The 13,790-nt window shown below is 38.7% G+C and overlaps 1 protein-coding gene across 1 annotated transcript in view; it reads left to right on the top strand.

Annotated features, from left to right (window-relative positions):
* The first annotated feature begins 1,280 nt into the window (after positions 1 to 1,280).
* SERTAD2 (SERTA domain containing 2) overlaps positions 1,281 to 13,790 on the top strand; it is a 128,218-nt gene continuing 115,708 nt past the window's right edge. Inside the window, exon 1 of the mRNA XM_037048042.1 lies at positions 1,281 to 1,981. The gene's annotated coding sequence lies outside the window, so the exon portion shown is untranslated. The remainder of the gene's footprint in view (positions 1,982 to 13,790) is intronic.

Here is a 13,790-nt window from a genome sequence, read left to right as displayed (position 1 = left end):
ACACATGCGTACGTGGAAAGGGTTAAAGTCTGTAAAATGATTACTGGACCATAGGCAAGCAATTGCGAAAAGCCATAGTTCTTGGGAATGAGCAAAGATCTAAGAGTGAGTGCTCCTCAGCATTGCCATTAGGTACCAGCTGAGGAGGGTGGGCAGAGAATTGGAGAGTGGTGCTGGAGGGAGCAAGGTACATACATACATTTAACAAGCAAAGCCCATACAGCTTCGCTTATGCCTGGTTAAGAAGTGCCTTTTCCAGAAACTCAATCAAGAAATGGTATGTATTAAGGAGCTGTTCCAACCTGTCCGCACCCTATGCTGACTTCCCCAGAAAACAGGCAACCAAAGATACAAATGCCATTGCCAAGCCTCCTGTCTCTGGCTTCCAGCTTCCTCAGATCCCAGGGCACAGCCCCCACAGGACGTCACACGGAGCTGTCTCTAAGAGTGGGCACTGCATGGAGGTGGGCAAAGTTTTGATCTGATTCACTCGAAATTGGTTGCTCCTCGGCTGCGGACTTTGGCCGCAGGGGCTCCCCGGCAGCTCAAGGCAGAGGCTGAGCAGCCGCAGGAGCAGCAGGCAACACAGCAGCCTGCAAGCTAAGGAGCCAGCCTCCGCTGCTGCCGCCACCGCCGCCTCCTCCTGCCGGCACGGTGTCGGCAACACAGCCAGTTCCTATCGCTGTCACATCGCCAGCAGCCCAGCAGCGCGCTGCCCGCACCCCCCCCCCCCAGTCCCCCCATCCGCACGTTTGTCGGTCCTAGCCCTCGCACTGTTATTTGCGTGACTGACCCGAACCCGGCTGGAGGGGGGATCGGGACGACGCAGGAGGGAGGGGAGGGCATTGGCCCGCCTACTTCTTCCCCTCTGTCTCACTGAGGGGACCTTCTTTTCCTAATTGGTCACACATTTGTGTCCATCACCCCCATACGGTCCTAGGATTGGCGGAAGGTGCACTTCTGAAGCGAGGCGAGGAGAGTGACTCCGTGGGTCTCCGGCGCCTCATCTTTCCCTCCACCCCTACTTCAACGTCCACCCCCTCTCCCCACCCCACCCCCCACTCCACTTCCCCCGCCTCATTCGCAGCAGTGTCCTTAGTAGACTCATTGGGATAGGGGCGAAGCCAGCCGCCTATTGAGCCGTGCTATTATTGGCCAATGGTCACGCCTGTCGAAGCAGCAGGCTTCACCATTGGGTGAGTCCTTTTCGTTGCCCGCCCCAAAAGCCTCGCCCTCCCAGTCACCTCCTCCCCTCCCGGCTTTTCCACGGACCCCTTTCCCCCGGCGGGTCCCCGCCGCATCTCCCCTGTCCAGATGGGCGGGGACTGCTGTACGACTCTGTAAAGTCTGTGAGTCACTGCACAACCCATCAATCCAATTAAATGTCGTGAGCGAGCTGAGCTGGCGGTGCTACCGCCACCACCGCTCACCCCGCCACGGCCGCCCCTGCTCGCAGCGCCCCTCTGATCCATGGCTGTCTGTCTATACTTGTTACGGTGTAACCTCCTCCGCCTCCTCCTCCTCAAGAGCCGCTGCAACTTCCCCTCAGCCAGCCTCCTCCTCTGGTTGGGGACTGCAAAGGCATGGGATAGACCCAGAGCCACTTCTCTCTATCTCCCCTCCAGCCCTTGATCAGTTTCCCCCGTTTAAATTAAAGTCTGTTCCTCTCTTCTCATCGTTTTAGAGGTTTATTTACCAGTTTATTATTTCCCCCGATTTTATTTCTTTTCCCTGGGCCAGAAGGTCGCAGGGGCTGGGGAGTTTATTTTAGGGAGGGGGCTCTCCACCCCCACCCCGTTTCTCCTCCTCTTTCGGCCGTGACTTGATTTCCCTGCTCCTCTCGGCTCCCACCCCTCGAACTCACGGTCCTACACTGGAGTGACGCACAGACACCCCCCACCCACAGCCCAGACGTCCCCTCCCTTGCTGCCACCCCGACCCGTCTCGGAGCTAGACCTGCTGGCGACTTCTTGGCGGAAGGGTGAGTACTGTGTGGGATCTTGCAGGGGTATGGAAAGATATTGTAGTCGTCCACTTTGGGGAGGGCAAGGATCACATTGTGGGAAGAAGGCTCCTGGTCCCGCGTGGATTTGAGGTGGCGGCTGCCTCCCTCCGTAGCTCTCTCTTCCTCCGCCCCTCGACTCCTTATTCACCAGCCCTGCTGTATTTCTAGGTATTGCCAGACTTCCACCATCGGAGCATTATAACGCTTATAAAATGAGCGGTAATGGCATGCTTTCTGTCTTTAGGATGCTTGGTGAACTGTAATAGTCAGCAATGTGATCTGATAGACTCTATGACCTGCAAAAAGTGTAAAATGGCTAATGGGTACATTTTCCTCCAAATCAAAGTTAAACTTTTATTTAATAAAGGCAAGACAAAGGTATTTATAGTTTGAGTGTGTGGTAATAGAGCAAGGGAAGACAGGTTGCCTAGTGGTGTAGCTTACTCTTTTTATTTTAAAATAGTTTTATAGCTTCTTTTTTGAAAAGAATATGGATTCAGTATTAAAGTAAAGGTTATGAAGTCTTTGAACCTGTTGGAGGAAAGCAAGGTAAATGAAAATCCAGCTTCACACTTCATCTGTAGTTCACTTTTTCCTAGCAAGAGATTACAACACAGAATTTTTTATTTCTCAGTCACTGGGCCCAGTGGAGTGTGTTAGGGATAAAAATAGGTATTTTTTCTTTTGATATCCCTCTTTTGTATTCTTGATTGCTCTTAAGCAGTGTCATGCTACAGAATTTATAAAATTTTAGTATGGTTTCTTGACTGTTGGTAGCTCAGAAGTATACGCGCTTGCCCACATACACTTTGTGAGAATCTTGCCTTATGCATCTTTAGTATTTAATTGGAGATAAAAATAAAAATTATGAGAAGTAGTTACTCTGAATTGGCTTCTGAGGTCACTTTTGAGAATTCAGCCTATTTAAAATGGTATTGCTCTTTTTGAATCAAGTTCTGGTCTAGTTGTCCACAAGATTCAAATTAGGCTAAACCAAACAGGTTTTGAAATATTAAAGTACAGGAAAGGCCTGTTAGTAGTTCATTCTCTCCTTCTCTTTCAGACTAATCAGAAAAAGTTGTTACTAAATTCAATTTTAAAGAATAGACTGTTCCTCTACTGAAATCTGTCATTTTTCTACAGATAGATTTCTTTTTAAAGAGCAGAAATGGGTTTATGAACAGCCCAAAGTAGTAAAGTTGACTCAAATGCAAATGCTATTGTAAGGAAATGCTTGTCGTAAGCCCCCAAACCTTGCAAAGTATTTCAGGAAGAGTTATATAAAGCTTTTTTGAATTGTTCAATAAATTTTATCATGTGGCCTTTTTCATGAGGTCAAGACTGAATCGGTCAGAATCGTCATAGCACAGGAGCCAGGCTACCTGAGTTTGAATTTTACTGCCATCCTTAGATGGTTGTTTCGCCTTTGGCAAGTTTCAAACCTGGCCAGTACTAGTTTTCTCCTGTAAATGGGAAGGATGACTTTTCCTCAGGGGGCTGCTGTAAGAATAAGTAAGAATGCATGTCACAGAGCACTTGTTATTAGCTGTTCCATTATCGTCACCACCCTTAGAGAGGATGTCTAATATAGTGGTTAAGAGAGGGGACTCTAGAACTAGATTCCGTAGGTTCAAGTCCCAGCATTTTGTTTTGCTATCTGTGAGACGATGGTCAAGTTAATCTCAGACTCCCCATCTGTAAAATGGGGATAAGAGAAGAAGTACTTCATAGGGTTATTGTGAGGTTGGAATGAGTTCATATAGGCAAAGATCTTGACTAATGTTTGGTACATCTTTACAAAGATCTTGATTAGCATTTGGTACTTTTTAACTTTAATTCTCTGTTCCTTGTATCTCTTGAAATATGAGTAAGGTTTTTTTTTTGTAAAGATAAAGAATTATTGCTGTCAAGTGTGGATGGACCTGGAGAGCACTATGCTAAGTGAAATAAGCAAGTCACAGAAAGAGAATACCACATGATTTCACTCATATGTAGACTAATGAACAAAATGAAATGTCAAGCAAAATAGAGACAGACCTATTGACTGAGAGCAGGCTGACAGCTGTTGGGCAGGGGTGGTGTTGGGGGTGGAGGGATTGAGAAAAAAAAGGAAAAAAGAAAAACTCATGGACATGGACAATAGTATGGGGATTACCAGAAAGATGGGATACGGGGGAGGTGAAGGAAAGCATAGAGGGGGATAAATAGTAATGGAAGGACACTTGGGTGGGTAAACACATAATACAGTGTACAGATGTGTTGTGGAATTGTTCACCTGAAACCTGTATGATTTTGTTAACTAATGTCACCCTAATAAATTCAATAAAAAGGAAAAAAGAATTATTGCTCTCAAAATAAGCAGAGTTCTTATCAATATGCATGATGTATGGGAGTTATACTTTTAAACTAGTGTTTATATGAGTCTTTATGAATTTTAGCTATTTGATTAGTTGAGCTGATCACTCTTTCATTTAAACTTGCATAACAGGATGTACCTACCTCTGTTATAATCACACCTATCACTCATTTGCTGTTATCTATGATTCTTTCCTCTACTAAACAGAAAGCTCTTTGAGGGTAAGAATAGTGTTTCATTCATAATTTAATTTCCAGTGTCTAGCAGAGTGCCTGGTACATAAAGAAGTTTAATGAGCCTTGGCTGGTGTAGCTCAGTGGATTGAGTGCGGGCCTGCAAACCACACGATCGCGGTTCGATTCCCAGTCAGGGCACATGCCTGGGTTGCAGGCCAGTTCCCAGCAGGGGACTCACGAGAGGCAACCATACATTGATATTTCTCTCCTTCTCTCCTTCCCTTCCCATCTAAAGATAAATAAATAAATAAATAATATTTTTTTTTAAAAAAAGAAGTTTAATGAATGCTACGGAATGAATTAAATACTGTTATCTTGAAGATGTTTAATGAGTAGGTGAATGACATTATAAGCAGTATTATGCTATTATTTGTATTGTTGAGTTGAATTTTTTCTCTCAATTATTACTTTTGTAAATAGAGGACTAATGAAGGGAATTGCAGTTAACATATTTTATTAAGAAGATATTTTTCATTTTGAAGGTTAAACTTAAAATGGTCTGAAAAGTACATTTGATACCTGACGTGTCCATTTTTTAATGAAGATTTTCTGACTCCCAAGCTTGTCACTGAGGTAGGTGTTATTATTAGTATGAATTATCCAGATTAGATTTTTGAATGTCCCAAATGATATTGTGATATTATTTTCAGCTTCAGAATTAATAATAATAGAGAGAATTTGTCAAATTAACACTGTGAAAATAAAATGACATAATTTCCTTAAGGACCAAAGCTTTATTTCTCTTTTCATTCAAGAATGAAACTCTTTCTCTTGAGTAATCTTAATGAATAATTAGCTTTTGAAATAGCTGTAGTAAATAATGTAATAGGAATCATAAAGGAGGAGTATGTAATTAGTAAATAAAACACTTTAAACTTCACCATACACTTAATAGGCATTACACAATTAGGGAATATATATTTTTTAAATATACAAAATTGATGGGGCCTACTACCTGCTTCATTTATAGAATCACTGTATTTTACTTGTCAGTAAAATCTACTTTAATTATCATATCCCCCGATATTATAAAATGCAAGAATATCGTTTATGAAAGAGGTATCTTCAGTAACAAAATCTGAATATTAATAGGCTCAGAAGTGTTACAGTGTTTTATAACATTGTTAAAACTTTTCAAATATATATACAAGGTACTACAATGTGGATGATTTTATATACATAATCCTTTGTTTAACCTAATTATCAGTTACCCAACTTAGCTGTATATAATGAATTTTCATGGGCTAAAAACAGTTAATTTAGAAAACTTGTCCGTTTTTTGTTCATATACTTTTAAAGTAGCCCATTTAAAATGAAACCTAAAAAAATTAATTTGTAGGCACTCGGAAACTACACTGAAGTGTCTGGTCTTCACAGTGGAAGGTCACTTGTGTTTTGCTTCACATGTTTTAGCATGACCTTGTTTCTGTAGCTCGCATCTTTTATCTCTTCCTTGAATTTAACATTTTTGTGCAGATATTTGAGTATTAGTATTTTACAGACATTTATAATGTTTCCAACTTTTTTCTGTACTTTATTTTTTATTGTTTATTCTAGTGCAATTGTTCCAATTTCTTTTTCCTTTTCCCCCCTCCACCCAGCCCATTCCCCTCGACCATAGTCAATCCCCACTTCACTGTCCATGTCCATGAGTCATTCATACATGTTCATTGACTAATTCCTTCCTCTTTCTTCTACCATTCCCCTCTTCTTCCTCCCCTCCTACAGCTCTCAATCTGTTCCCATTTCTTCAGGTCCCTGGTTCTGTTTTTCTTATTAGTTTATTTTGTTCATTAGATTCCAGTTATAGATGAGGTCATAATGTATTTGTCTTTTACTGACTGTTTTATTTCACTTAGCACAATAGTTTCCAGTTCCACCCATGTTGTTGCAAAAGGTAGGAATTCCTTCTTTCTTTCTGCTGCATAGTATCCATCATGTAAATGGACCGCAGTTTTTTAATCCAGTCATCCACTGATGGGCACTTGGGCTGTTTCCAATAGTTGGCTATTGTAAATACTGTTGCTATGAACATAGGGGTGTATAAGTTCTTTTGAATTGTTGTTTCAGGATTCCTAGGGTATATTCCTGGAGTAGGCTCTCTGGGTCATAAGGCAGTTCTGTTTTTAATTTTTTGAGGTGATTCCACACTGTTTTCCATAGTGGCTGCACCAGTTTGCATTCCTATCAACAGTGCACTTGGGTTCCCTTTTCTCTATATCCTCGCCAGCGTTTGTCATTTGTTGATTTATTTTAAAAATATATATATATATTATTTTTAGAGAGAGGGGAAGGAAAGGAGAAAGAGTGGGAGAGAAGCATCAAACATATGTGTGGTTGCCTCTCATATGTCCCCTACTGGGGACCTGGCCTGCAACCCAGGCATGTGCCCTGACTGAGAATCGAACCGGTGACTCTTTGCTTCACAGGCCCGTGCTCAATCCACTGAGCTATGCCAGCCAGGGCTGTTGATTTATTAATAATGGCCATTCTGACAGGTGTGAGGTGGCTTTAATTTACATTTCTCTGATGGCTAGTGATGTTGAGGATTTTTAGATAAGTTTATGGGCCATCTGTATGTCCTCCTTGGAGAATTGTTTGTTCAGATTTCTTGCCCATTTTTTAATTGAGTTGTTTGTCTTCCTGGCGGAAGGTTGTATGAGTTCTTTGTATATTTTGAAGAGTAAACCCTTGTCCAATGTATCATTGGCAAATATGTTCTCCCATAAATTTGGTTTCCCTTTCATTTCGATGATGGTTTCTTTAGCCACGTGGAAACATTTTAAATTGGATGTAGTCCCATTTGTTTATTTTTTCCTTTATTTCCCTTAATATCTTCAACTTTTTAAAAAGCAATGTTTTTGATGAAGAATTGTTTGGAAAGAAGAGAAGGAGGTAGATAAAACCTTTAGGGCTTGTAATTTCTGTCCTATCTTCTAACATTAGGAAAATGAATAACTATATACTAAGACTTTACTTGACATCATCTATTGCATCTGTGACTTTAAGTGAAACAATGTAAAACAAAACCAGTTTTACCATAGCCTAATTGGTATAAACAAGAGTTAATTTCCTACATTATAGAGAAACAATGATGAACTAAACTACATAGTTGGAGGACCTACTATACTGTTAGTGATCAAAAATAAAGGAAACTAATGTATGCATTATCTATTGACATAAACTTAGAATTAAGGTCCATGGAGTTCTAGACTGAGCAACACTTATTGGCACGTGACCTTGAGCTTTAACCTTCACGGGGGCTGTTACCCTACCGTCATTCACAGGGAATATTGTAGAGGCAAGTTCTAAGTGGTTTTTGAAAGCATTGGAGAAGGACAAAATGCAAGCAAATACAAAGTAAACATCAGCATTTAGAAATGGATATTTGTTTATCCTTATTAAAAAATTGTGACCTTTTAGCCCTGGCCGGGTGGGTCACATGATTGGAGCATTGTTCTGTACACCAAAATGTGGTGGGTTTGATTCCTGGCCAGGGCACATACCTGGGTTTGGGGTTCAATCCCCCATCTCCCGGGAGACAACCGATGAATCAATGTTTCTCTTTCACATTGGTGTATCTCTCTCCCCCTCTCTCTCCCTCTTCCTCTCTCTCTAAAGTGAATTTAATAAAAATAACCCATATCCTCTGGTGAGGATTATGACATTTTAGATCTTTTGTCTGAAGGGCACTTTTCCTTTTAACTTTGTATTTGAAGAGGATTCTTGCTGACATGTTCACAAGAATATATACGTTACCTTTTTAGAGCCAAGGAACTTTGGTTTAATTGAATAGGATTTTAAATAGTAACACTGAGTTTTGGTATATCCTGGGCTATATCAGAGGTTGATGTTGTAAGAACAACCTTTAGGTACTGGTATCTAAGACATAATACATTTTATTAGTTATAACTTGTAGAACTTGCGCATGGTAGAAAAACACGTTCAGATATATCAGACACCATTAGAAGTATATTCAAAGAAAAAAATTAGTTACTTATTTACTTTTAAATTTCAAAATGATTATTAGCTTTTGGACCCCCTTATTTATTTTGTACTTTGAATACAGTGAAATGTGCACACCTCGGAATATAGTGGTTTGGAGGATTTCATTTATTCCAGCTAAACTTTTATGTAGAAGGTGAATGGAGACATGTGGAAAGGCTGTATATTAAGAAACTAGTCTTTCTTTTCCTGTCCCTAAAAGTGAGTTAGGGGGTCTTCGGAAGTCAAAAGCCCAGAGTTAGCACATTATGTAAGTTTGTTTTAATTCAGCTTTACCTCTTGCTGGTTGTTAGTAGAAGAGTTGTCACAGCCTCATAATATTACTTTTTTAAGTGGAAGTTAAATTCTAGTGTACTCAGAGTAAGATCTATCAAAACAAATGGATATACAAAGAAATATTATTTATTTAAACTAATATTGAGTACAGTGAACAAATATCCTCTAATATGAAGTTGCTAAGCAGAAAGTGACTTTTAAAACTAGGGTGTGTTTTTGTCTTTATTGTTCAGCCTCCAACTGGTGAAAACTTAGAATATTAGGTTTCTTCTCCACTTTGAATTTAAAGTCCACATTGATGTTCATAATCTTTTGTGTGGTGGTCCATATAACTCTTTAGTATATTGAATGTTTACTTTTACCATAGTAAATAAAATGACCCGAACAGTTCACTTTTAATTTATCTTTTTTCACAATCCTCTTTCCTTTGTTCTACCATTGTTTCTCAGTTTTCTTAATATTTTCACATAAGCTTGTCTTTTCTTTTTACTCTGCATCTTAATTTGCTTTATCTTCTTTTCACATCAGTATTCTTTTTCCTGATCACAGCAGGCTTTTTCTTTAGCTATCTTTTGACTTTGCCTCTGTATAGGGTATGAAGTTAATAGTTTTCATTTATTTCAGTCTGCTTTTATGGAACTGAGGCAAAGTCCTTCTATATGGAAAGTTCGTTTTGCCTTGTCTCAAAAGATGAACTCTGATCATCTGATCTACACAGAACTTAAGGGACTATTTTGTAAACCTAAAACCAAGTTTTAGCTTCAGTGATGTGGGGAAAGGGAAAACTGTAACCTGTTTATTATTTTCCGCTTTTCTATTAAACTCTTTTATGGTGGGATACCCACAGAATTTTTTTTGTCCACATTACCTTGAAACATCTCAAACATCCAAGCTTTGTTTTGCTCCACGGGCAGTGCCCTGGTGAGCTCTGGAGGGTGTTTCAGCAATGACCATCTCCACCTGGGTATGTGGGAGGTTGCTGGCCTGAGAACATCACATTAGACGTGAAGAGCAGCTCCTTTGTTTAGTTTTGAACTCCTTCAAACCAGACTGAACATCAGACCAAGTCCACTGTGAGGTTTTCCAGAGTTCACCATTGTTAAATGATTAATGGTTCCTGGTGAAGCAACCATCAGCTTCATTGTCTTTCAGGGCTTCAGCTGAAATGAAATGTGGCCCTTTGAATTAACTTTTGTTTTATTTTAAGGGTTCTTTTCACCCAGGAAATCAAAGGGTAGGAAAATGCATATGTATTATTAAACAAAAAAAGGTTTACATAAAAATCCTTTGGGTAAAAAGTTTTCCTAAATACCAAAATCCACTGATTTGGAGAGAATGTTTTATAATTTCTCAAAGTATCTGACATTATCAGACATCAGTAGTAGAAAACCTTTTAGTCTGATTAAACAAAGTGAATCCTCCTTTTGATTTAGAAAACAAACAATCCAGTGTTATTTTTATTTAAACAATTAAACTATAAGATTAGATAAACTGGGTTTTGGAGTTGATTAAGAGATTTTCTAGAAATTATACTTTATAAAATCTGTGCCTCACGTAAGAAGCTGGGTATTTTTTTTTCTTTTTGTGTACCTAGGAATCATTCCCGATTCTTTCTTTCTCTCTTTCCCTCCCTCTCTTCCTTCCTTCTTTCCATCCTCCCTCCCTCCCTCCCTTCCTTCCTTTCTTCCAGTTCATTCAGTGGATATTTATTGAGCACTTACTGTGTGTCAGCTTCTCTTACTAGGCCCATACATCATAGCAGTGAAGAAAAGACAGATATTCCTTTCCTTGTAGAAATTACATTCAAACAATTTGCTGTTACAGAGCTTATTATCTACTGTTTGGATTAGTCATACTAAACATTGTGTAATAATGGTCTGGAAAAGAGTAAGATTTCTTTATATGGATTTTATGCCCTTTGACTTGGTATAAAAGGAATCCTAATCTTGAAACAAAACTCATTTGCATGGACAGTTTTCATTTGAGTTTGAGTCGAAATATTAAAAACATAATGTAACTGGGTGTTTCCAGCAGAAATCTGAAATCATCCTCATTTGTGAACCCTAGAAACCTGACAGTGGACATGATCTGAAATTTTTCCTAGGTTTTCTTTATATGTTTTAAGTTTTTTCTTCATTTGCTTTGTTTTCTTTGTAACAGAGCCTGAAAAAAAAGTGTAACACTGAAAATTGCACAATGGAAATGTACCATCTCAGCTATATTGCACAATTAACAATAAAATCTTAAATTTGCTTTGTCTAGTGCAGAGAAAGAACTAATCTTTTGTTTCTTGATTGTAAAACTATGTAATTTCCTAAACAAACAAACAAATAAACAAAACTCTTAGTGTATATTTCTACCTGAAATATTAAAGGAAATAAATCTAAGTATTTTTTAGTAAAACAGCATTAATGAGATTTAATTTAATATAAAAAATTTTCATCAATTTTATTTTTATTCATAAACATTTAATAGATGTGACAAGTCCTCGAGGGTATCACAGACTAAGACATGGTGCCTGTCCGTAATGGTGTTCACAGTCCAGTTGAGACAAAAGGTCTCCCTGTGAAAATGAAATCTCTTGTATTAAGGGTTATAGGATTTAGTTGGATGGGAAGTCTGGTGTAGGCCACTATAGTAAACTTAGGCCTGGATCAAATGGACTTGCCCTCTGGAGATCCTGGGTGGCCTTCATGTGAATCTGTCCTTTCTTTTAAGTTAGGGCAAAGATGGTTAACAGGTATTCCTTATGCCTTAGGCTCCTCAGGATAGAACAGCCCCCTCCCCCCTTTTAGCTACTGCAATTGTTCAGCAGGGAAGGGAAGGGGAAGGGAATGGAGTACGTGTCCTAGCAGTTTATTACATTCCTTCGCTGGCTACCCCATGGGAAAAAGAAACTCTGCACCTGAGAATACAGTATATGGACATACCATGGGTATGGATTAGGTTCTTGAGGACAAAAATTGCTCCATAGCTTTGGGAAGCCTGGTGCATCAGTGAGGGTCCCATAGACAAAGGAGTTCACTGAAAAATGGAAGAAACTCTGAAAGGGGGAGGAAAGAAGTGGAGGTGGAGGCTTTGAGTTACTGGAGCACACTTTTTTCCCTTCAGTTTTGCCTGGAGTAGCCTGCCTGTGAAATGCAAGTGCTGTAGGCCTAATAGTCCAGATTTAGGAAGTCTGTATATATTGCTATGATATGTAGGTATAATCTTTCTAAATTGTTATGCTTTGGAATAAGCAAATTCCTGATGTGTGTGTTTAAGTTTTCAAACATAATGCTGTGTGACTATGGCTTTTGTTTTTATTTTCCTGTATGTTTGAAAATATTAAGAATCCCTTTGTTTTTAGAGTGCCTTTGTTTGTTTATTTGGACCTGAATCTAAGATAAAATAACACAGTATATGCTTATCTCTTAAATTTCAATTAGGGGAGAAAAATAATCAAAGCCTGAGTGTTTCTTTTATCTGTTGATGAAAGTATTTGGACACTTCTGTGGAGACTTTTTTTTACTTAAAAAATGACAATTTCTATCACAAATTTTTTTTCTGGAAAGTGATACCTATGTTATAACACATCTATTTGATTCAAAGGCCTCCTAGGATAGTCATGTTTATTATCATGATTGCTGTAATGGTTTTAAGGTTATGTATGTATGTTAAAACTTACAAATTACACATTTTAAATAAACACATTTATTTCATATCAGTAAAACTTTTTTAAAGCCACATAGGTTGTAACTGAAACTCTATTATAAGAATTATATTTTAAAAATTTGTCATTTATTTTTTACTTCTCTATTTTATTTCCCCTACCATTTATTCACCTCTAGGCTATACCCCAGACACACATAGATTAAGAAATACAAATAGAACTGAGGAGGCCTGTGTGTGAGCTGAAATTTAGATATAGGACCTTAGAGAGCTTTTTTCCATATGTAAGTCTCACTGGAGTGTTTTAGGTGATTTGCACAAATTTGAATTTGGAGAATTGGAGTTGTGTATTTTTCAAGGAATCCTCCTTTCCTTATAGTTTAGCAGATTATGAGTCATCTTTGGCATGGAGTAAAGAACAATGATTTAGTAAGCCCTTTTTTTTTAAGAGGTTAATGGCTTAATGCTTCTCCTTAAATATTGTCCCCTCTTTTTTTTGACATTTTTATCATTTAAATTTTGGCATGTTGGACCAAAGAGTCTATGAATAGATTTATTTAGGGAAAATCTAAGTCTCTCCATCTTTTTGCCCTCATGGTCTTGAGCACAGCACAGGAAAGTTAACACAGATTTGTTTAAGTGATGGTTAATAGTAATTGAATATTTCTTATGTCACCTAATGTATGTTTCAGGGAAGTTTCTTTATTTGTTGGAATTAATCCTTATGTTAAGTTTAAAGCCCTGGCAATTTTTTGTGGGAAAAAAATAGTCTACAGAAATTTTCAGGTTTGTCTTTATGGAGCTGGGACTTTAAAGAACTGTAACTTTAAAATTCAAGCTCTTCTACCATACCAATGGGATAAATCAGAATTACGTGTGCCCAGGCCACAGGTCCGGGTAAGGCCCTGGCTTCAAGATTTTTCAAAGTGCCCAGGTCATTCTCACGTAGAACCACACTGTGCTCAGCAGTGCCGTGTCCCACACCATATTCCTCCACACCCATACTTTCTATTGTAAAACTTTGCAAACATGCAGCAAACTCGAAAGCGTAATTCAATGAACTCTTATATTCCTTTGTACTTAGATTCAGTAATTGTTAACCTTTTGCTGTATTTGCTTTATGACTCTCTTCCTTTCTTTCTCTCATACATATGTTTGTATCATGGGAAAGTATGTTTCATATATCATAACTCTTACCATTAAATACTTCACTATGCATCTCCTGAGAGTAAGGGTATTCTCCTACATAACCACAATACCA

The sequence above is a fragment of the Sturnira hondurensis genome, unplaced genomic scaffold, assembly GCF_014824575.4.
Source record: "Sturnira hondurensis isolate 20B ecotype Veracruz unplaced genomic scaffold, ASM1482457v3 Scaffold0006413, whole genome shotgun sequence".
In the NCBI taxonomy this organism is placed as follows: domain Eukaryota; kingdom Metazoa; phylum Chordata; class Mammalia; order Chiroptera; family Phyllostomidae; genus Sturnira; species Sturnira hondurensis.
The sequence above is the reverse complement of the archived record's forward strand: the minus strand, read 5'-3'. Positions and strand labels throughout refer to the sequence as shown.